Source organism: Taudactylus pleione, unplaced genomic scaffold, assembly GCF_031769625.1.
Source record: "Taudactylus pleione unplaced genomic scaffold, aTauple2 ptg000288l, whole genome shotgun sequence".
Classification (NCBI taxonomy): Eukaryota; Metazoa; Chordata; class Amphibia; order Anura; family Myobatrachidae; genus Taudactylus; species Taudactylus pleione.
The window spans coordinates 2,579,501-2,601,620 of record NW_028284690.1 but is presented as its reverse complement, the minus strand read 5'-3'; positions in this window follow the sequence as shown (position 1 = coordinate 2,601,620).

Below are 22,120 nucleotides of genomic sequence, written 5' to 3'. Positions count from 1 at the left end.
CAGGAATCTTTCTGATCATCGTACCCATGTTAAAGAGGTATTAAGTCATCTTCGAGCTAATAAGCTTTATGGTAAGATCTCCAAGTGTGTTTTTGAAGTTCCAGTTATACCCTTTTTGGGGTATATCATCTCCGGTTCTGAGCTTCAGATGGACCCTGAGAAGTTAAAGGCTATTCAATATTGGGTTTTGCCCACTTCGTTAGTGTCTATTTAGAGATTTTTAGGCTTTGCCAATTATTACAGAAAGTTTATCAAAGCGTTTTCAACGATTGTAGCCCCAATTACTGCTATGACAAAAAAGGGGCTAATCCCAAAGTATGGTCCCCAGAGGCATTGAATGCCTTTCAGATTCTTAAAGATGCATTTTCTGCGGTCCCCATTCTAGTTCAACCTGACGTTGAGAAACCATTTATGCTAGAAGTGGATGCTTCCACTTATGGAGTTGGGGCTGTTTTGTCTCAAATGGCTGCAGATGGGAGAACAGTGTCTTGTGGATTCTTTTCACAAACGTTTTCTAGTGCTGAGAGTAATTACTCCATCGGGGACCAAGAACTGTTAGCTATTAAGTCAGCTTTGGAAGAGTGGAGATATTTATTCGAAGGCGCAAAACATCCTGCTACTATTTTTACAGACCATAAAAATTTGTTGTATTTGAAGACTGCCCATTGTCTGAACCCACGACAAGCTCGTTGGGCACTCTTCTTTTCTCGTTTTGATTTTGTCCTCAGGTATCGTCCAGGTCCTTTGAATAAAAGGACAGATGCTCTCTCACGGTCAATGTTGGAAGAGAAAGAACAAAATAAGGATCAAAGGTATCCTATAATAGCCTTTTCTTCAATTTCCATCTCTCCTGATCCTCCTCCTGGGAAGATATTTGTGGCACCTGAGTTACGAGGTAAATTTTTTTCCTGGGATCATGATTCTCATTTCTCTGGACATCCAGGGGTTCGTAAAATGTACTCTTTTTTGCAACGTTCCTATTGGTGGTCTTCCATGAAAAAAGATGTCCAAGAGTTTATATGTTCTTGTTCTAAGTGTGTACAACATAAATCCTCCCGGCAGTTTTCAGTTGGTCCTCTCCATCCACTACCCATTCCCACCCAGTCATGGACCCATCTTTCCATGGATTTTATTACAGATCTTCCTGAATCTAGGGGGTGTACAGTTATTTGGGTAGGGGTGGATCATTTTACCAAGATGGCTCATTTTTGTCCTTTGGCTCGAATTCCATCAGCCCCCAAATTAGCACAAATATTTATCAAAGAGATATTTTGTCTTCATGGACTTCCTTCTGAGATAGTGTCTGATCAGGGTGTCCAGTTTGTTGCTCAGTTTTGGAGGGCTTTATGTTCATCATTGCAAATTAAATTACAGTTTTCTTCTGCATATCATCCTCAGTCGAATGGACAAACTAAAAGAGTGAACCAGGAGTTGAAGACTTTCTTAAGAATGTACATTTCTTCCTCCCAAGTTGATTGGATGAAATTTTTGCCTTGGGCTGAGTTTGCTCATAACTTTCATTATTCATCTGCTACAGGTGTAAGTCCTTTTTTTGCCAATACTGGTCGACATCCTCGAGTTCCTGAGCTTCAGTCAGTTCCTACTGTGGACGTCCCAGCAGCTAAAGCTACCCTCCAATATCTGGAATTTGGAGACAGGTACATAAGTGTCTTAGGAAAGCCTCTCATAGTTATAAAACCTTTGCTGATAGAAAATGTTTGGCTGTTCCTAAATATTCTGTTGGGGATCGTGTCTGGTTGTCTACTAGAAATCTGCGACTTAAGGTACCTACCATGAAGTTTGCTCCCCGGTATAATGGTCCTTTTCGTATTATAAAAATTATCAACCCAGTGGCATGTAAGTTACAGTTACCTCCAACCATGTGTGTACCTAACTCCTTTCATGTCGCTTTGCTTAGACCATTGATTCTTAATCAGTTTCATGACAACTTGCCTAAAGTACCTCCCATAACAACTGCTCGAGGTCTGGAGTTTGAGATCAGTAAGACTCTGGATTCACGTAAGCATCAAAATCATGTGCAATATCTTGTAGACTGGAAGGGTTATGGCCTGGAAGAGAGATCTTGGATTAAAGATTCTGATGTCCATGCTCCTAAGTTGATACGTAATTTTCATGCTAAATTCCCTTTAAAACCTGGTGGGTGTTCGGAGACCACCCAAAAAGGGGGGGTACTGTCAGGACTGCGATTATTTCAGTACATAAAGATAGACTACTTTTGCCAAAGTTCCATTATGGTCATTGGAGGAGCTATCCTGCTTGCTGGCATGCTTCTCATTCAGGGAATAGAGTGTTAAAATGATCATCTGTTTCCTAGGTGTCATTAGGTTGTGGGATTCCTAGATTGCTCATTATTTCAAACCTGATTCCATTTGGGTCACATGTTCTGAAATTTCCTATGGATCACAGACCTCTAGTATAAAGCCTGTTACTAACTGTTTCTCAGTGTGTGTGCAACGTTGCTTTCAGGTCTTTTCTTGGACTCCTACCAGAGCCTTGCTGTGCCTGTGGTTTGCTGTTGTATTCCAGATGAACTTCTGATGTCAGTCACCCACTGCACTACAGGACCCAGCATTCCTATTGCCTAAGTATTGCTTCATCACTGCAGTTTCACCATTTTTATGCACTATTTATTTTGCCTGTTGTTTTTCCATTCCTGTGGATATTGAACTCATCCTTGTTACAGTTGTCAACTGCAACATTACAGTGTCATCTCTGCATCATGGGGCTCAACCCAGCTCCAAACCCTAGCCCCACCACAGGGCTCAACTCTGCTACAATCTTCTCTGCATCACGGGGCTCAACCCCACTCCGAACCCTAGCTACATTACAGGGCTCAACACTGCTACAATCCTCTCCGCATTACGGGGCTCAACCCCGTTCCATACCCTAGCCGCACCACGGGGCTCAACTCTGCTACAATCTTTTCCACATTACGGGACTCAACCTCGCTCCGAACCCTAGCTACATTACAGGGCTCAATCCTGCTACAATATTCTCCGCATCACGGGGCTCAACCCCGCTCCATACTTTAGCCACGTTGCAGGGCTCAACCCTGTTCTGGAATTTCATCGCCTTACAGGGTTTAACCCTGCTCCGTCTTTATTATACCACAAGGCTCAAATTTGCTTCATCTCTCACTGCACCACAGATCTCGGCACTGTCCCAGAACTATATTATTCTGCAGGGCTCACCCTGCTCCGGATTTCCATTACTACAGGGCTCTACCCTGGCCAAGGTCCTCAATGCCATCCTGAGGTGTTAGCCTCATACTGGACTCTGGGTTCTCTACCACATTAGTTCTTATATGTTAAGACTGCATATATATTTGGGGATTCTCTCCTATACTTATTATTGCATATATGAATCTATGTGCTGTTTGATACTTTATATGAGACCTTGCTGATTATAATTCTTTTGTGAATAAATTCTATTTTACTTTTATCCTGTGCTACTGAGTTTCATGGAAAGGTCATGTGCCTAGTAGGCCTGCCTCGCTCCAGGAGTCTTAAGTGTCGGCAACCGTGACAAACTGAGCTTCAGCCACTGGCTCTTTAGCAGTCACATTTAACTTCGGTCCTCCTAAGGGATCTGTGTAAACTGCTATTATCCCAAGTGTAAGTCTAGACGGCTGCCTAAGTACCGGTGAACAAAATCTGTTCTAAGGGAACAGAAGACCTTATCTATTGGGTTCTAGGGGTTTACACTGGATATCCTAGGTAACTATAACATTATAGCCAGCCAAACAGTAGTGACACGAATGAAGCCTTCACAGAAATATGCTCAGGTTCTGGAGGGCCAGATTCAAATCCTTACTTAGAAGGTGCAGGAGTTCTCCCTCAGGGTAGAAGATGTTCATTCCACTTCAGCTCAGATGAGTGTAAAGAAACCCAAGATGTATCTCCCTGTCCGTTTCTATGGTGATTGCAAGGAGTTCCTCAATTTTCGAGAAAGTTGCAAACTCTGGGCCTGATTCAGACCCACTCACGAGCGGCTGTCTGCTCGCAAGTGGGTTCGATGTTCTGGACTGAGCATGCGCACGACGGAGGGAGCTCCGTCGTGCGCATGCGCCAGACGCGACGAGCGAAGGAAAGTCCTTTGCTCATTGTGTCTGATCAAAGGGGGCGTGCTGTCGATGTTGATTGACAGCACGCCCCCTTTGGTAGGCGTGCCGGGGGCATGCCTCCCGTCAGAAGCCGGCCCACTGACATCACTAGTGATGTCAGTGGGAGTGATTTTGGCTCTGATAGAGCCAAAATCACTCCTGAGCTTGCGGTTGAAAACCTCAACCGCAGGCTCCGGCTCGCAATTTCGATGGTCGCGATGGTCTCGACCATCGCGGCCATCAAAATGCACGCTCGTATAGCCTGTGGGTGGTGACCCACAGCTATACGAGCGTCCAGAAGGACGCTCCATTTTCATGGAGGCCGGCCCTCATTCAGAGCGTGCGCTCTGCTCAGAGCGTACGGCTCTGAATGAGGGCCTCTATTTTAAATTACGCCCCATTTCCTCTGGAACCGAGGGACAACCTGTTGGATTGGTTATTTTGCTCCTTCAAGGTTATCCACGGACCTGGGCTTTCAGGTTACCTTCTACTCATAGTGCCCTTCTCTCCGTGGAAGCCTTTTTTAATGCATTAGGTCTCCTCTATGATGACCCAGATAAGGCTGCTATGGTATGGTATGCTTAAACAAGGGCTGAGAGCAGCGGAAGACTACTGCACTGAGTTTCGTAGGTGGGCAGTGGACTCTGGTTGGAATGATCCCGCTGTTCATAGCCAGTTCTGTCTGGGGCTGTCCAAAGGATATCTTGGTTCAGCACCCTTAATCCGAATTACTGGATGATCTTATGCACCTAGTCATTTGCATCGATTGTGCAGACGTGAGAACGATCTTCCCACTAGGTCTCCTAGGGTCTCTGCTTGGGGACATCCTCCTAAGGCAGAAGAGCCTATAAACGTTGGATCCTTTTGTCTGTCCCCTGAAGAGAAATGTAGTGGACGTTCCCTTGGTCTTTGCATGTACTGCGGTGGCAGAGGACACTCTGTCCAAACAAGACAATAAAAGGAAAGGCCTAAGTGTTCAGGGGAAATTACATTTAGACCTCGCTAGTTCCTACAGTTTTTCGGATTTCTGGAAAGGAATTTACTACCACCGCATTTCTTGACAGTGGTGCAGCTTGCAGTTTCATGGACCTTTCCTTCTTTCGGACCCTGGGATTCCCTACTATTCCTCTGAATCACTCAATTTCCATTTGCAGTTTAGATGGCCAGATCTTCCCTGATGAAACTGTAACTTCTCAGACACCGCCCATCCATCTTTCTGTTGGTCTTTTACATTTTGAAAAAAATCTCCTTTCTTCTCATACACTGCCCCTTGGCACCAATCGTCCTGGGTCTTTCCTGGCTCAGGGTTCATAATCATGTTATTAACTGGGAGACTGGCAAAATCACCAAATGGAGCTCGAGATGTTTTTCTCAGTGCCTTTCAGTACCAGTTTGGGTAAAACAACTGTCTGCCTTAGAACAGTCTTCCGTCGTTCCTCCTCAATACTTAGATTTCTTGGATGTTTTTTCTAAAAAAAAAAGGCCAACATCCTTCTGCCTCATCAATCTTATGATTGTGCCATCAACCTGGTCCCTGGCACTAAGATTCCTAAGAGACGCCTATATGCCTTGTCAATTCCAGAGAGTAAGGCCATGGAAAAATATATCCAAGACACGTTGGCCAAGGGGTTTATCCGCCCTTCCAAATCACCTGCCGGGCAGGATTTCTTTTTGTTGAGAAGAAGGACAGGTCACTCAGACCTTGTATCGATTACAGGGGGCTAAACAGCATAACAGTTAAAAATTCCTATCCTCTGCCTTTAATTTCCATTCTGTTTGATCAGCTACATGAGGCAACCATCTTCTCCAAGATTGACCTCCGGGGAGCTTACAACTTGATTTGGAGGAGATGAATGAAAGACAGCTTTCAATACTGATTCTGGCCATTATGAGTGCCCGTCATGCCATTCGGGCTTTTGAACTCTCCAGCTGTCTTCCAGGATCTTATAAATGATGTCCTTCGGGAATTCTTGGGTGACTTTGCTGTCGTTTATCTGGACAATAACCTGATCTTTTCCAAATCTATGGATTTACATCGTCTTCTTGTGGGGCAGGTATTGTAGAAGCTGCGTGAAAACCATCTCTTCGCTAAACTCGAGAAATGTGAGTTTGAAATCACAGAGGTTTCCTTCCTAGGTTATGTAATTTCCTCTCAGGGTTTCTCCATGGACCCGAGTAAGGTCAAAGCTATCCTGGATTGGGTGCAGCCCATGACTTTAAAAGCCATCCAACGCTTTCTTGGGTTTGTCAATTATTATCGGAGGTTCATCAACTCCTTTTCTACCATCGTGGCCCCGATAGTTGAATTGACCAAAAAAGGAGCTGACACTGTTAACTGGCTTCCTAATGCCGTGCAAGCTTTTGAATCTCTGAAAGCAGCTTTCACAGACACCTCAGTTCTTCATTACCCTGGTCCTGACCTGCCATTTATTATTAAAGTTGATGCCTCAGAAGTTGGGGCTAGAGCCATATTATCCCAGAAAGATACTCAAGACAATAAGCTGCATCCTTGCGCTTTTTTCTCCCAGAAATGTGATTCTGTCGAAAGGAACTACGATGTGGGCAATCAAATGGGCTTTTGAGGACTGGAAGCACTGGTTAGAGGGGGCCAAGTTTCAGATCACTGTTCTTACGATTATAAGAACTTGGTATATATCGAGACTGCAATTCCAGGCAGGCACGTTGGGCCTTATTTTTGTACGCATTTCAATTTTATCATTTGTTTTCGTCCAGGGTCAAAGAATATCAAGGCGGATGCACTCTCCAGGAGTTTTTTACCTGCCCAACAGACTGTGGTCTCAGATGAACATATTATTCCTACTTATCGTATTCATCTTGCTGTTGCATGCAATTTGGCTAATTCCTTCTAGCTTGCCAGTCGGAAGCTCCATCTGAAAAACCTACCGGACTATTGTTCATACCGGAGAGACTTCGAGGAGCAGTTCTGCTGGAGTTCCATTCCCGAAAGGCCATTGGCCATCTGGGCACTTCCCAGATAACGGAATTACTTTCCCGCTCAGTATGGTGGCCTTCGTTGGCTAAAGATGCCCATGAGTTTGTTTTTGCCTGTGAAACCTGTGCTCAGAACAAAACTCCACGGGTAGCTCCTCCTGGCCTCTTGCTACCATTATTCATTCCCAGGAAACCGTGGACGCACATCACCATGGACTTCATTGTCGATCTCCCTACGTCTTCTCAATGTTCTGTTATTTAGACCATGGTGGATCGCTTCAGCAAAATGGCACATTTCATTCCTCTGCTCAAGCTTCCCATTTCAAGGAACTTCCTGTCTGGTTTCTCCAGCATATTTTTCATCTTCACGGTTTACCTTCAGATATTGTGTCTGACCAGAGAAAACAGTTCATTGCCCAATTCTGGAAGAAATGTTGTTCCTCATTAGGGATTTGCCTTTGTCTGTCCTCTGGTTATCACCCGCAGTCCAACGGGCAGATGTAACGAGCCAAACGATCTCTGGAGCAATATCTCCATTGTTTTGTCTCTAAATGTCATAATGATTGGGTTGCCCATTTGCCTTTGGCAGAGTTTGCCTTTAATAATTTATGTCATTCTGCATCTTCAGTTTCTCTGTTCTACTGCGACAACATCCCAGAGCCAATGCCTTTGAGCCCAATACCAGGGGGTCTACATCTCCATCCTCATTTGTCCAGCTGCGCTCCATTTGGGACAAAGTTCGCCAGTGTCTCCTTAAAACGTCTATATGCTCCAAGAACCTTACAGACAAGCATCAGAGACCATGTGGATTCAAGATTGGAGATTGGGTTTGGCTGGCTATGAAGAATATCAAACTGCGACAACCCACACAAAAATTAGGACCCAGATTCATTGGTCCTTTCCGGATTATTGCTCAGGTGAGTCCTGGCGCTTTCAGACTTAAACTGCATATTAATAATACTTTTCATTGTTCCTTATTGAAACCGATCTTTTCCTCCTCAATATGTAAGGCCAGATGTCCAGGTAGACCTCCTCCAATCATGGTTCAAGGACAATAGGAATTCACGATTGAGAAGATTTTAGATTCCAGGTTCTCTCGAGGATGTCTACAATTCCTGGTCCAATGGAAGGGGTATGGTCCTGAGGAGAGGTCTTGGGTTCCGGAGATGTCTTTACATGCTCCCAGGTTAAAGAAAAGCTTTTTTGAAGATTTCCCCAACAAACCAGGTTCTAGGGGTTTCTTAACCCCTCATCAAGGGGGGGTACTGTTACAAGTCGCCGGCATGACTTGTCACTCTCTGACACTGTGGACATTGCGTCCGCTACTTCCGCCTGCCGTGTGTGAACTGCACCTACGGTTTCTAGGCATCCTGGACGCCTGACGATGTCATGGGTTACTGGGTACACAATATGATCATGCATTAATCTGATTGGTTCCTCACCCTTTTTATACCTGGCAGCATCCTCATGGCTTTGCCAGCTGTAGCATCTCCCTATGTCCCCTTCCGGTTCCTGTTGCTAGTCTCAGCATTTTCTGTGAGCTCTCCTAGCCTTGCTGCATGGTCCGTGTGTTTCCCAGAACCTGTTGTTTCAAGTGGATCCCCTCTTTCCAGCTTCCACGTTGCTTCACCGGTTTTCAGCCGCACCTTCGCCTCTCAAAGCTGAATCTCATCACCGACTCTCAGATGCACTTCCGGCATTCAAAGCTGCATCACATCACCGCTCTCGAGCTACACTACCCGTTCTCAGCCGCACCTCCGGCTCTCAAAGCTGCATCACATCCTTGGCTCTAGAGCTATATTACCGGCTCTCAAAGCCGCATTTCATCACTGGCTCTCATGCCTCACTACCGTCTCTCAGCTGCACCTCTGGCACTTTAAGCCGCATCATGTCTCCGGATCTCTAGCCACTCCACCAGCTTTTAGCTGCATCACTGGCTCTCTAAGCTGCACCACCGACTAGCCACACCACCTTAGTCACCAGATTGCATCTTCAAGTGGACTAACTGAGCTTCAGTTCCCGGCTCTTTAGCTGTCACACTTAATTACGGTCCTCCTAGGGGATCTGTGTAAACCGCTACTACCCCTAGTGTAAGTCCAGATGGCCACCTAAGTACCGGTGAACAAAATCTGTTCTAAGGGAACAGCAGGCGGTTGTTAGTGACAGATGACCTCATCCATTGGGTTCTAGGGGTTTACACGGGGTACCCTAGGTAACCGTAACAGCTTCAGACTGAGGTGGCCTCTACTCTACTTCAATTGTATCGCTTGATGCATTGCAAGCGCCCAGTATATCATTCAGTGTGGCTTATACTACTTTCATTCCTAAACAGGGGAAAGATGCCTTCATCATATATCGTCCAATAACACTACCGAATGTAGATTTTAGGATATCGACAAAGATAATGGCATCACATTTACAGAGTATCATATCTACATTGCTGACTGAATGCCAACTTGGGTTTGTCAGGGGTCACCACTCTGTAAAGGGTATAAGGTCTGCAATAGCATCAGTAAAAGTATCATCTCTAATGCCCTCTCTGAATCAAACAAACATGCTTCTTAGTTTAGACTCTCAAAAAGCATTCAATACAGTCTCTTGGCAATATTTACATAAAGTTCTGTCCCGTCAAGGTTTTGGGGTGGATTTTAGGGCAATGATAGCCTTTTTTTATGACTCTCGAATTACCTCACTATTAGTTAATGGATTGTATGGTGAAGCGATTGAAATGCACTGTGGTACAAGACAGGAATGTCCCCTGTCTCTGTTTTTTTTTTAATATAGTATTGAATCCTATGTTACGTGTCATACGATCGTGGACAGTAGTTGAAGGGATTCAAATTGGAAATCAGACCATTAAAATTTCTGCATTTTCCGATGATATATTGTTATGCTTATCTAATCCTAAAGATACCCTAGGTCCTCATATGCAGAGAATTATACAATTTGGTATGACATCGGGCTTTGAAACACATTTTGAAAAATCTGCCTTACTACTTAAAAAGGGATGCACAAGACCTTCATGGGCCTGTGAAATGGACCTGCGATGGGCTAAACATATACCATACTTAGGTTTACACTTAGCAAAAGATATAACACATATGTATAAATATATCTTTATAGCAATTCATCATCTCAGGATAGAATTGGAAAGTTGGAAACACCTTAAATTATCATATATGGAAAAAGCTAACTTAATATGATTGGTGTATTTTCCAAGATTACTATACCCTCTACAAACTCTTTCTCTGTTGTTGTCCATCAAGGATATCTTGGAAATTAATACACTTTTTTGAACTTTCTTTTGGCATAATAAAATAACTCTGTCATGAATGGTGTCTGTGGGTTACCTGTCTCAGGTGATGAGTGAGATTCAACGGAGACCGACATGACTGGAACCACAGATGACGTAGATAGCTCTATTGCAAGATTTATGCAGCAGTGAGAAATGCCTTTGATGATGAATGACAGGAACTTGGAGAAACCGGACTGGGACCGGCAGGAAGACTTCGTGAGTTGAACTGGTGAACTTGGAACTTGACTCTGGACTGGAATAACATGGATTGAACTGATGAACTTGGAACTTGACTCTGGACTGGAATAATGTGGATTGAACTGAAGAACTTGGAACTTGACTCTGGACTGGAATAATGTGGATTGAACTGAAGAACTTGGAACTTGACTCTGGACTGGAATAACGTGACACTGGCTGAAGGGAAATCAGGTAATGCTGAGACGAGGACTAAACAGGGTAATCCGGAAATGGTGTGACAAAGGCTGGAACTCAGGTACAGGCTGGATAGGGTAATTGGAAATAACAGGTTCAGGAAGGAATGTGTAGGTTTGGGATTTTTGGTACAGGGAGGGAGTGGGTAGGTAGAAGGAGCAGGAGTTGATCCACAGCAGGAAGCACGATGCAGGTTTGCAAGGGTGCCAGGGACCAACCAGGAGTAGGGCTAGCAGAGCACAGGACTAAGGTCAGGAGCACAGGAACTCACTATTAGCTGATGCTAGCAGGACGTCTAAATTGACAGGTATTGCTGTAGCAGGTTTTCTGGATTGCACCAGAGGTTGCTGTAGCAGGTTTTCTGGATTGCACCAGGGGTTGCTGTAGCAGGTTTTCTGGATGCACCAGGGATTGCTGTCAGCAGGAGTCAGGGATACACTAGAACACAGAACAGCACGAACCATACACCACGGAAGTAACAAAATGTTCAGGCCCAGAATGCTATCAAGGAAGGATATATATATCCTGGGTCTGGCAGCAATTGGAGGATATGGACAGGTGGTCTGGCAGTAGCATTCTGAGTGGTGGAAGGCACAACATGCATAAGGAGTATTCATCTCTGCAGTACTGAGTCAGAAATACACCTGTGATTCCAATCAGGGCTAGCAGTGTTCACAGACAGGAAAGGACCCAGGTGAAATAATCACTATGGAAGGAATGCATAGAGAAGTGTTGCAGCAGCATGATCAGAACAGATCCTCCAGGCAAATTATACACACAGATCCATGGAGACAGCTGGGAGTGGTAAATCAACAGGCAAAAGGTGAAAACTAGACATGGTCGTGACAACCTTGAATTAGCATGATTGAATTACAGTATTGCAGTATTAGTCTTGGTAGATATTTATCTCCACTAGAAACTTGTGCAGTTTAAATACTTGCACAGCCCATAGAAAAATATCCTTACCCGTCGGCAGAGTATTCAGTCCAAATATGTATAAATGGTGGTGTTAAAAAGCTGTCACTCGCCTATTCGGTGTCTCCAGAGTTTTACCATGATGCAAAGAGAACAGCACACTGGTGTAAGTTAGGTCCATACTTCAGGGATACCAGGGTGCAGTTGATGCAGCGGCCGCTTGCTAGCACCCGGTCAATCTCTCCGTGGCTGCTTGGTATCCGGTCTGTTCAGGGCTCACTTCAATTACTGAACAGAGATGAAAGGTAGCGGGCTAGGGTGGATTGGATATCTTCCTCTATCCCAGCGGTCATAACCGTCTAGTTGACTCATTTCGCTCCACATTGGGAGCTTTTTCAAGAGAAGGGTTAGTGGTTTCTAAAGGCCCCCATACATCAGCATTTGATTGCAGCAATTGTGCAATTTGCAATCGATTGCGTATAAAAATCTTTCCCTTTTTCAATCAATTGCAGATTGCAGAATTGCCACAATCGATTGAAAAAGGGAAAGATTTGTATACACAATCGATTGCAAATTGCACAATTGCTGCACCTAAGGTACATAAGACACTGGACAACCCCCCTGGCAGACCTTTCATCTCTGCCAGGGGGTCGCTGTTTCAACCTATTTCTGTATACTTGGATAGCTTTTTGAACCCTTGTATACAAGTTACATCATCTTATTTGAAAGATACCACAGCCCTGTTGTTCAAAATTAGAAATTTAGGACCCCTACCCACCGATGCCCTCTTGTGCAGTGCAGATGTAGTTAGTCTGTAAACTTGCATACCACACAGTGAAGGCATAAGAGCAGTGGTAACCCCTTATATTTGGGGCCTTCAGTGGTGTTGTTTATTAAGTTGCTGGAGTTGGTCCTTAATAGGAATTACTTTGTATATAATAACCATTTCTTTTTACAGAAAGCAGGATGTGCGATAGGGTCCAATGTGGCCCTATCATACGTGAATGCTTATATGTGTCTGGTTGAAAGAGAATTGTTGGGACTAATACCAGGTATTGATGACCAGATAGTGATGTTTACACGTTTCATAGATGACCTATTGATCATCTGGTCAGACACAGATGAGGAATTGGGACAGATATTCAACGTACATAATGCATCGGGTCATAGGGCACAAATTTCCTTCAACATTAATAACCATACTGTAAATTTCCTTGTTGTAACATCACTGTCACGGAAGGACTTATAGATACATCCTTGTTTGTTAAGTCTACAGATAGAAATACTGTCCTTCAGAATGATAGTTTCCATCCATTAGCCTTTAGACGAGGACTGCCATATTCACAACTTCTACGTGTACAACGTATTACTAGTGATCCCATTGAGTTGGATCTTCAAATGCAAAATATGATTAATTAATTTGTGGCTAGGGGTTATAACAAACATGATCTAGAAAAAACTAGGAATAGAGTATTGAAGCTTCCAAGAGAAGCTACTTTTGGCTCAGTTAGGAATAAACAAATTGGTAACCATACCATAGTCCCATGGGTCAACAAATATAACACAAATAATGAGAGTACAACTAAAATAGTAAAACAATTATGACCACTGGTCAGTACAGATCAGGATCTACCTGCACTGAGGGCTTCTAGGGTTATGCCCTGTTACACTAGAAGCAGCATCGTGGGTGATAGGTTAAATTGGATGTGGCTAAATTAATGCAGAAGACAAAATCTACTCACCTCCTCACTAAAAGTAGTGGCTATCATAGGTGCTTGGGACGCTTTACTTGCAGATCAGTTATTCCCGGCGATAGTTTCAGGCACCCATATACCAGGCAGACATTTTTCATAAGATTCCCTGTCAGCTGCAGTACCACATTTGTGGTATACCTTCTGTGTTGCCCATGTGGGTTGCACTATGTGGGCAAGACAGAGAGGCAATTCAAGGAGAGGATGGCTCTCCATAGGTCAGCCATCAGGGCTGCATTATCCACGGGCCATAGTGATCAACCGGTGGCCCGTCATTTTCTCATGGCCAAGCATGGAGTGGCTGACATTCGTGCTAGGATCATAGATCACCTCCCATTTAATATCAGGGGAGGTAGCAGACCTAGAAATTTGCTACAGTTAGAATGTCATTGGATAGATAGGCTGGATACTTTGGCTCCAAGGGGGTTCAATGAGACACTGGGACTCCAGTGTTTCTTATGAAGCTCTTTATATACATACTGTACAGTTATCTTGTAATACATACGTGTTTTATAAAAGAAGGACACCTTGTATTGGGTTTTAGGCAGTTACTAGTCCATTATTATTTTTGGTCTCTACATTACTATATTATGGTTTAAATGTTATGCTTATCATTGTATATTCTACTAGATATTTTGTGATTTGATAGCAGTACTAAATTCAGCAGCTGGTTCTCACTGGTCACAGGATAGTACTTATAGAATAATTGTTTTAAATCACTTTGTTTTATTTGTATTGTTGTTTTTGTTTTATAGGTTGCCATGGTAATCTGTCAGTGTGTACTCCCCTGGATGACGCGGCGCTCTGACATCACTGTAGCCGTGACACTTGAAGCGTCAGCATCACTGAGGATGGACGAGCAGTGGCAGTGGTCCAGGTGAGTGCACTGAGGGGGCTAATTGTTTAATGTGGTGGGGTATATATATGATTTTTGTATGTTATATTATCCCTGATGACGAGCGCTTTGCTTGAAACATTGGATTAAAGAATACATCTATTTACTGAGTTGCTGAGTGCCTCCTTGGATTGATTGCACTACGTAGGGGATTACACCCCATGGAGGGCACCAGCGCAAGTACTTTCTTTTAAAACTGACTGGATGAGTGCCTGGGATTTGTTATAATATATATATATATATATATATATTTATATATATATATATATACTTATAGGTCTCCCTGAAGTATGGACCTAACTTACACCAGTGTGCCGTTTTCCTCTTTGGATTGTGGTAAAACTCCTGAGCCACGGAATAGGCGAGTGACAGCTTTTTAACACCACTGCTTATACATATTTTGACTGAATACTCTGACGACGGGTAAGGATATTTTTCTACGGGCTGTGCAAGTATTTAAACTGCACAAGTTTCTAGTGGAGATAAATATCTACCAAGACTAATGCAAATGACTGTGAACATTGATCACTCACATATATCCTAGCGGTAACAATATACACAGATAACATCAATTCTTGACCAGCGATTTTCACTGGGTTATACAGAAACAGTTTTTGTGCAATATATTTTAATGTTGTTTATCATGTCAGTGGGATTCATGTATATAATGTAATAAATTGTGAACTTTTAAGAGAAGCCTTGTTCTTGTTATAGTTATTCAGACATGTGCCATCATATTGCATCAATTGTTACGATATATATTAATTCCTTGTAAGTGCAGTTCATTCAGTGTGTTAGTTTCAGCTCCCAGGATGCCTCGGGTCCTCCTCCATATATGCCCCACCCCTAGCCACAGGCCTTCAGTTGTTTGTTTCGTGCGGGAGGATTAAGATGCACTTTTGTAACAGGGGACTGCTCAGGCAGTCCTAAGCTTTTATTTTATGTTTTATTTTTTTTTCTATTTTTTGGGTTGGCAGTACTAAGCGTCTGAATTAAGATGCACTTGCTGCAATTCCATCTACCTCCGCCGGGCTGCAACACTAGTAACAGGGCTGGTGATTCCGGCGAGTCACAGCTGAGCTTGCTAGCAGCAATGCTGAGACCCGGACTGCAACTGGACGCACGGAGATGTCAGGTAAGGCAATTCCTCGCTTACAGAGAATTACACATTCCTTGCTTCCGGTGCTGGAGAAGCACTGGAAGCTGCTGCGGTCAGGGCCGGAGCGTCTGCGTCCTCACTAGACCACCGGGGCATTATCATCTGATGCTGGGGATGCTTCTGCTGCCATGAGGCCATCATACTTGGCTGGTTGATGCAGCTTAGGGGAGGTAGGAGCTCATCCGGCAGCCCCTCCCCTGACTCAGACACAGAACCATCAAAAGTTTTTGCACATCTGAGTTGCTCCACTTACCCTCCACGTGTATATGAGATGCACATGGTCCGCTAGTGGTGCGCTGGTGTAGCTGTTGGTCTTAGGAGGGTTTGGGTAAGTCTCCCTGTATACCTCTCCCTTGGATAAGGTATACAGGGCTCTATATCCTACCATTCCTTGGTTTGTGTAGTTGATTGAGTTTATTGTAATTATATTACATATGCATTGTATGTGACTGTTTGCTAGCTGCTGTATTGATACTGTCTTTCATTTCTGTCTGTCAATTATAACTATCACTGTTTTTTTTTCTCTCCATCCCTGTGGGGTGGAGGTTTTTCTTTGGGTACTTCATATTCACTAAGTATTTGTGAAGGTTGTCACATAACATTGCATGTATTGCCTTTATCTTGCACATGTTAAAGGATAAAGGGAAACTCGAGGGGGAGGCCCCTGTGCTGGTTTCATGTAAATCATGTATAGCCAGTTTGTTCCCTCAGGAAGTAAAGGATGGTTTGTGTGTTGTCTGTTATAAAGAGCCACCTCACCAGTTCAGTTTACCTGTCCCGGTACAAAAGCCATCTTGGGTGTCCTCTTTGTCCCAGGTAATGAAGCAGTTTGTGGATCGTATGGCTGCTCCCACACTGCCTTCTTGGATGGGGTGTCCACAGCATGCCATGTTCACACCTCCTATACATCTTTCCTGGAAGGATGTTTATGGCCATTCTATTCAGAGTATGGCACCATCAAATTATTGAAAGTAGACTGGTAGTTACTAAGGCGCCTAAGCGCAAGTTATCTTTTTATCAGTCTGATCAACATATGGATTCAGATGCATAATCAGAGGAATTAGATGATGCACAGGGTTCTTCTCCAGGGTCTAGCTCAGGGGAGGAGGACCATCCATCCACAGTGGGTGTTCCTTCTTTGGTGAGGGCAGTTATATCAGTCCTAGATATTCAGAATGATGAACCAACTCAAAATGGAGTTTCCTATATCTGAGCAGCTCACTGAGCTGATGGAAGAGGCATGGGGTAACCTGGACAAACAGTTTTATGTGAGTAAAAGAATAACAACGTTGTATCCTTTCCCAGCTTTTGTATGTACTAAGTGGGAGGTACCTCCTACTGTGGATGCTCATGTGACGCACTTAATCAGAAATGCTACATTGCCGATTCCATCAGCATCTTTTCTGAAGGATTCCACAGATAGAAATATGTAAGCATGTCTTAAAACAATATTTTCATCGTTTGGAGCTGTTACTCATCCAGCTATGGCTGGAGCCTGGGTAGCCAAAGCTAATGAAGAATGAATGGGGCCATTGGAAGATTCTCTACCAGATGCTACCAGAGAACAGATGATGTATATCTCTCACATACGAGAAGCGCCTTCCTATTTGGGAGGAGCTACAGTAGGTGCTGGAATATTAGCTTCTAATGCATCAGCAAATTCAATAGTAGCACACAGGGCCATTTGGTTAAGATCCCAGAAAGCTGATACAGGATCAGAGAAGGCTCTGGAAGTCTTACCTTTCTATGGAAAAGTACTTTTTGGAGAAGAGTTAGATAAGATAATAGCTACTCTGGCAGCTTCAAAGTCAGCAGATCTGCCATCTACGGCTACAATAAAATCTAGGCAGGTTTCTTTTCAGTCATTCTATCCTCAGGGACAAGCAAGGGATCAGTCTTCCTCTAAACTGTCTAGTTTTTGCAGGACAACCTAGCAACAAACTAAGAAGTCTGGGCCGGCAAGATGTCCAGCTTCTAAACCAGGCGACAAACCCTCAACCTGATGGGGCGGGCCTCCTCCGGGGGGACAGTTTGCAGATTACTGGCATCAAACAACAACAGATGCGTGGCTCCGAGAAGTGGTCTCTCAGGGGTATGCTCTCACTGTCAGGAGGCATCCTCCCCAGAAGTTTTTTTGCACAGATCCTCCATCAGATGCGGTCAAGGCCTTGGCCCTTCAGGAGGCCATTTACTCCCTGCTGCAGGCAGGGGTAATAATCCCAGTTCCTGTGTCACAACAAGGAATGGGTTATTATTCCAATCTATTCTTGGTTCAGAAACCAAATGGGGATCATCACCCTATTCTAAATCTAAAAACCCTCAACAGGTTTATCCATGTACCCAAGTTTCGTATGGAAACTCTGGTCAATTATTTTGGCAATGGAGCCTGGGGATTATACGGTTTCCCTGGACATTCATGATGCATATCTGCATGTTCCTATTATGCCATCCCACCAACAATTTCTGTGGTTTGCTGTCCTTTAGCAACATTGCCAATTTCAGGCACTACCCTTTGGCCTATCTATGGCTCCCTGGGTATTTACCAAAATAACGACCTTCTGATATTGGTGCAGACTCTGGTTGTTTTACAAAACCATCTTTAGCTGACCATAGCCTGCCTACATAAGCACGGCTGGATCATCAATTGGAATAAATCATCTCTTACTCCAACACAGCATATGGTACATCTGAGAGCTCTTCTGGATTCTTGTGCACAAATGGTGTTTCTGCCAGAGGACAAGATTGCAGCTCTATCATTGCGAATATGCAAGCTGCTATGCAAGCGAAGGGTATCCATTTTATTAGCAACGTAGGTCCTGGGATCAATGGTATCCATGTTCGACATTGGTGGGGTATGCTCAGTTTCATTCCAGGCATCTGCAAAGATTGATTCTCTCCAGGTGGAATGGACAGTATCATCTAATAAGGTCCCAGAGGATCCTTTTCACTCCATAGGTTTATCACTCCCTCCTGTGGGGATTCCAAATTGGGTGCTTCTCACCACGGACACCAGATGGGGTGGGGGGCAGTGACAGGTCATCACACCTTTCAAGGAAAATGGACAAATCAAGAAAGTCATCTGCCAATAAACATTCTGGAACTGCGAGCACTTATCATGCTCCAAGGCAGGCCGGTCTAGATCCAGACTGACAACGTGACTACAGTGGTCTATCTCAACCATCAGGGAGGCACAATATGTTATGCAGCCATGAAAAAGGTGGCAAAGGTTCTGAGTTGGGCAGAACGTCATCTTCTGGCCATCTCGGCAGTATTCATGCCGGGAGTACTCAATTGGGATGCAGTCTTCCTAAGTCACCAGGACATACACGCCGGAGAGTGGTCTCTCCATCCGGGAGTGTTTCAGCCCCTGGTAAACAAATGGGGTCTACCAGAAATAAATCTCATGGCATCACGTCACAACCACAGGGTCCCCAGGTAGGGGTCCAGGTCCAGAGACCCATCAGCAGCCTTTGTGGATGCACTGGCAGTAAGATGGGTCTTCAGGTTGGCGTATCTCTTTCCTCCGTAATACAACAAATGAACAAATGTTTGTGTAAGCGCTTTGAGGTCTAGTTTAAAAAGTCTAAACTGCTTGCTGTGACAGATATTCTGTACCTGAACATGTACAAGTATGTGGTATATTGTGTGGTTTTGTATAAGTCTCAGTGTAATCCACCTTGTGGGTGTTCTTGAAAAGTATAATTTTCAATAAATGCTTAGAAGGGCTGTTTAGCAAAAACTTTGGGCAGTGTGTTCTTTTGGAGTCCCAAACTGAGTTATTATGGTGAAAGTCACTGTTGGTGTGCTTCATTGAAACGCCTTTTCCCTTCTCCACTGGTATATGTTTAGTTGCCTCTCCACCTCAGATGTCACACATATAAAGGAAGAAACAAAGAACTGGAGCATCAGGTGCTGGTGAGCACTAGTGTGCAGTGCTATAGGTAAGTTATGCAGACTTACTCGGATCCTGCCGCTTGCCTGCTGGTCCACCTGGTGCCCTTGCTCCACGGGGTTAATGTGTGTGGGTATGAGGGGTTAATGTAGGTCCGGCTAGACCATAGTATATACACTATTACATGGAGAGTATGGGATAAAAAAGGCTTTTATGCCTGTCCACTCACCTTGTGGTACAGGTATAGCTCAAAAAGTGATAACAATAAAATAACAAATAAACAAGCAATGTATAACTCTAAAAGGTCATGGGGTATAATGGAATGAAAGTCACAAAGGTGTCTCCAACGCGTTTCGTCCCCTGTAGGGACTTTTTCAAGGGTAGGTGATATGGTGGGCACAGGTACAGGCTGTATATACCTTATCTGTGCCTCCATGTATTCATGCTCCCGTTACTTCCGGGTTTGCACTCTCTGGTGCCACGCTGGTCCTGTCACTAGAGTGTGCCCAGACTTCTGGTTTCTGTAGTAAACTGCGCTTGTTCAGTGTGCTGCACGGGGACATATCATAGCCATAGCGCTCTCTATCTTGATTCTCCGGCTTGTGCTTTGTCCTTATAGTATATTGAAGTAGCCTGTGTTTTTATATGTCTCCATAATGCGGGTGGCCATTTTGGGTAAGATTGTGTATTAGTTGTATAGTATTGAGCTGTGTTTTTATTATCTCCGTGGATTTCATGGGAAAGTTCCCAATATCATTTCTAGTGATTCCATGTCCGTTGGCTTGATGGATATTTATTATAAATAGATTCTAAAGGTATGTTGATGCATCATTAAGGGAACTTCTATATACTTACTAAATCAGTGTCAAATCATCTTCTCCTTGCTTCACTTTAATAGTTTTCAATATAAAGCATGTGATAATTCATATGGGTATGAGGAATCAAATATGTGAGGTAATGGTAACTGTCATCTTCAACACTCAAGTTTCTTGTATTACATGGTATATGTTAATTATGGCCATATATAATGTATATACATGGTGTTAGGTTTCAGAAGAGTGTATTTATGGAATGTCAGGTGTATCCTGGTCTTCCTATAATGGTTAGTGACCAATCTGTTATTATTATTTCTTACTATTGGTACTTGAACAAAGTAACACGGTGTATATTTGTTTTTTTATTTTTTTTATATTGTTTGATTGAACCAATGACTATATTACTATTCACTGCTCACCTACTTAGGTCGAGTATCCTTGTCGCTCCGGCCTATTTAAATGATGCATTGCACATGCCTAATCAAAAGGTGGGAATTAATATTTTGATGGTTATTGGTTTCGGTCTTATGATGGTATGTATAATGAATTGGTGATACATTCCAAATTTGGGTTGCATCAGTATGGATGGTCCCGAGGGGTCTATGTTCAGGCCCTCTGGTTGGAGAGTTTTAATTTCAGATATCCACCGACTCTCTACTAGGTCAATTCTAGTCAAATGATCCCAGCCTCTCCAATTGAGTTCGACCTTCTCTAGTTTGGTGAATCTAAGACTCTCCAGATTGCGTGTGCCATCCTAAAGTGGTCTGAGATGCTATGGCCAGCAAATCCTTTTCTAATGTTTGCAATATGTTCGTTAATTCTAGTTTTGAGGCCTCGTTTGGTCCTCCCAATATATTGGAGTTGACAGGGCCATTGTAATACATATATAATGTGATGACTATCACAAGTGATGGTGTCCTTGATCTTGTATTTCTTACTGGTTCTAAATGATGATACTTCTGCTGTTGGTGCGGTGCTTCTGTAACTTAATAGTTTGCAGGCCCGACATCGGCCGCAATGGTAGAAACCTGTATTCACATTATGGCCGTCCAGTGTTTGTTGTCAGGGTAATTTTTTGGGGTTTAATGTGATTGGTCACTAGTTTCTTACCAAGGTCCGGTGCTTTTCGAAAGACTATGTCCGGTTGGGTGGGTAGTAGGGAGTGCAGTTTCTCATCCATGTGGAGTAATACCCAGTGTTTTTTTAGGATATTTTTCACCTTGTATGCAGACCCCGTGTAGTTAGTTATGAAGTAAAGCTTATTGTGAGCTTCCTGTGATTGTTTTGTCCTTGTATTCTAGAAGTGGTGCTCTAGGATTTGTTAGTGATTTTTGGTAAGCCTCCTCGACCCGGTCCATATCATAATGTTTTTCTTTAAATTGATCTTTCAAACTATTACCTTGCCTCACCTAATTTTTGATGTTGGAACAATTCCTCCTAACTCGAGAGAACTGACTCATGGAGATGCTGTTTATCCAATTGGGATGGTGATTGTTATCGGCCCTGATATAACTTTACATCCACCTGTTTATGGTGCGTTTTTTGTATGAATCTTATTATCTTGGATGAATATGTCCAGGTCTAAAAATTGGACTTGCTCCTTGCTGTACTTGGTGGTAAAAACAAGGTTTCAGTTGTTCGTGTTAATATATGTTAGAAAGTTGTCTAGCGATGTTTTGCTGCCTTGACAGATGAAAAGTACATCGTCTATATAAAGTCGCCATAGAACCAAGCCCGCCCCAAGCTCGCTGGAGGACCAGATGTTTTTATCCTCCCAATGCCTCATAAAGAAGTTCGCGTAGCTTGGGGCAAGCTTGGTTCCCATGTCTATCCCACACCTCTGCAGGTAGAATTCATCCCCGAACCACATAATTTTGGGTGAGGATGAACT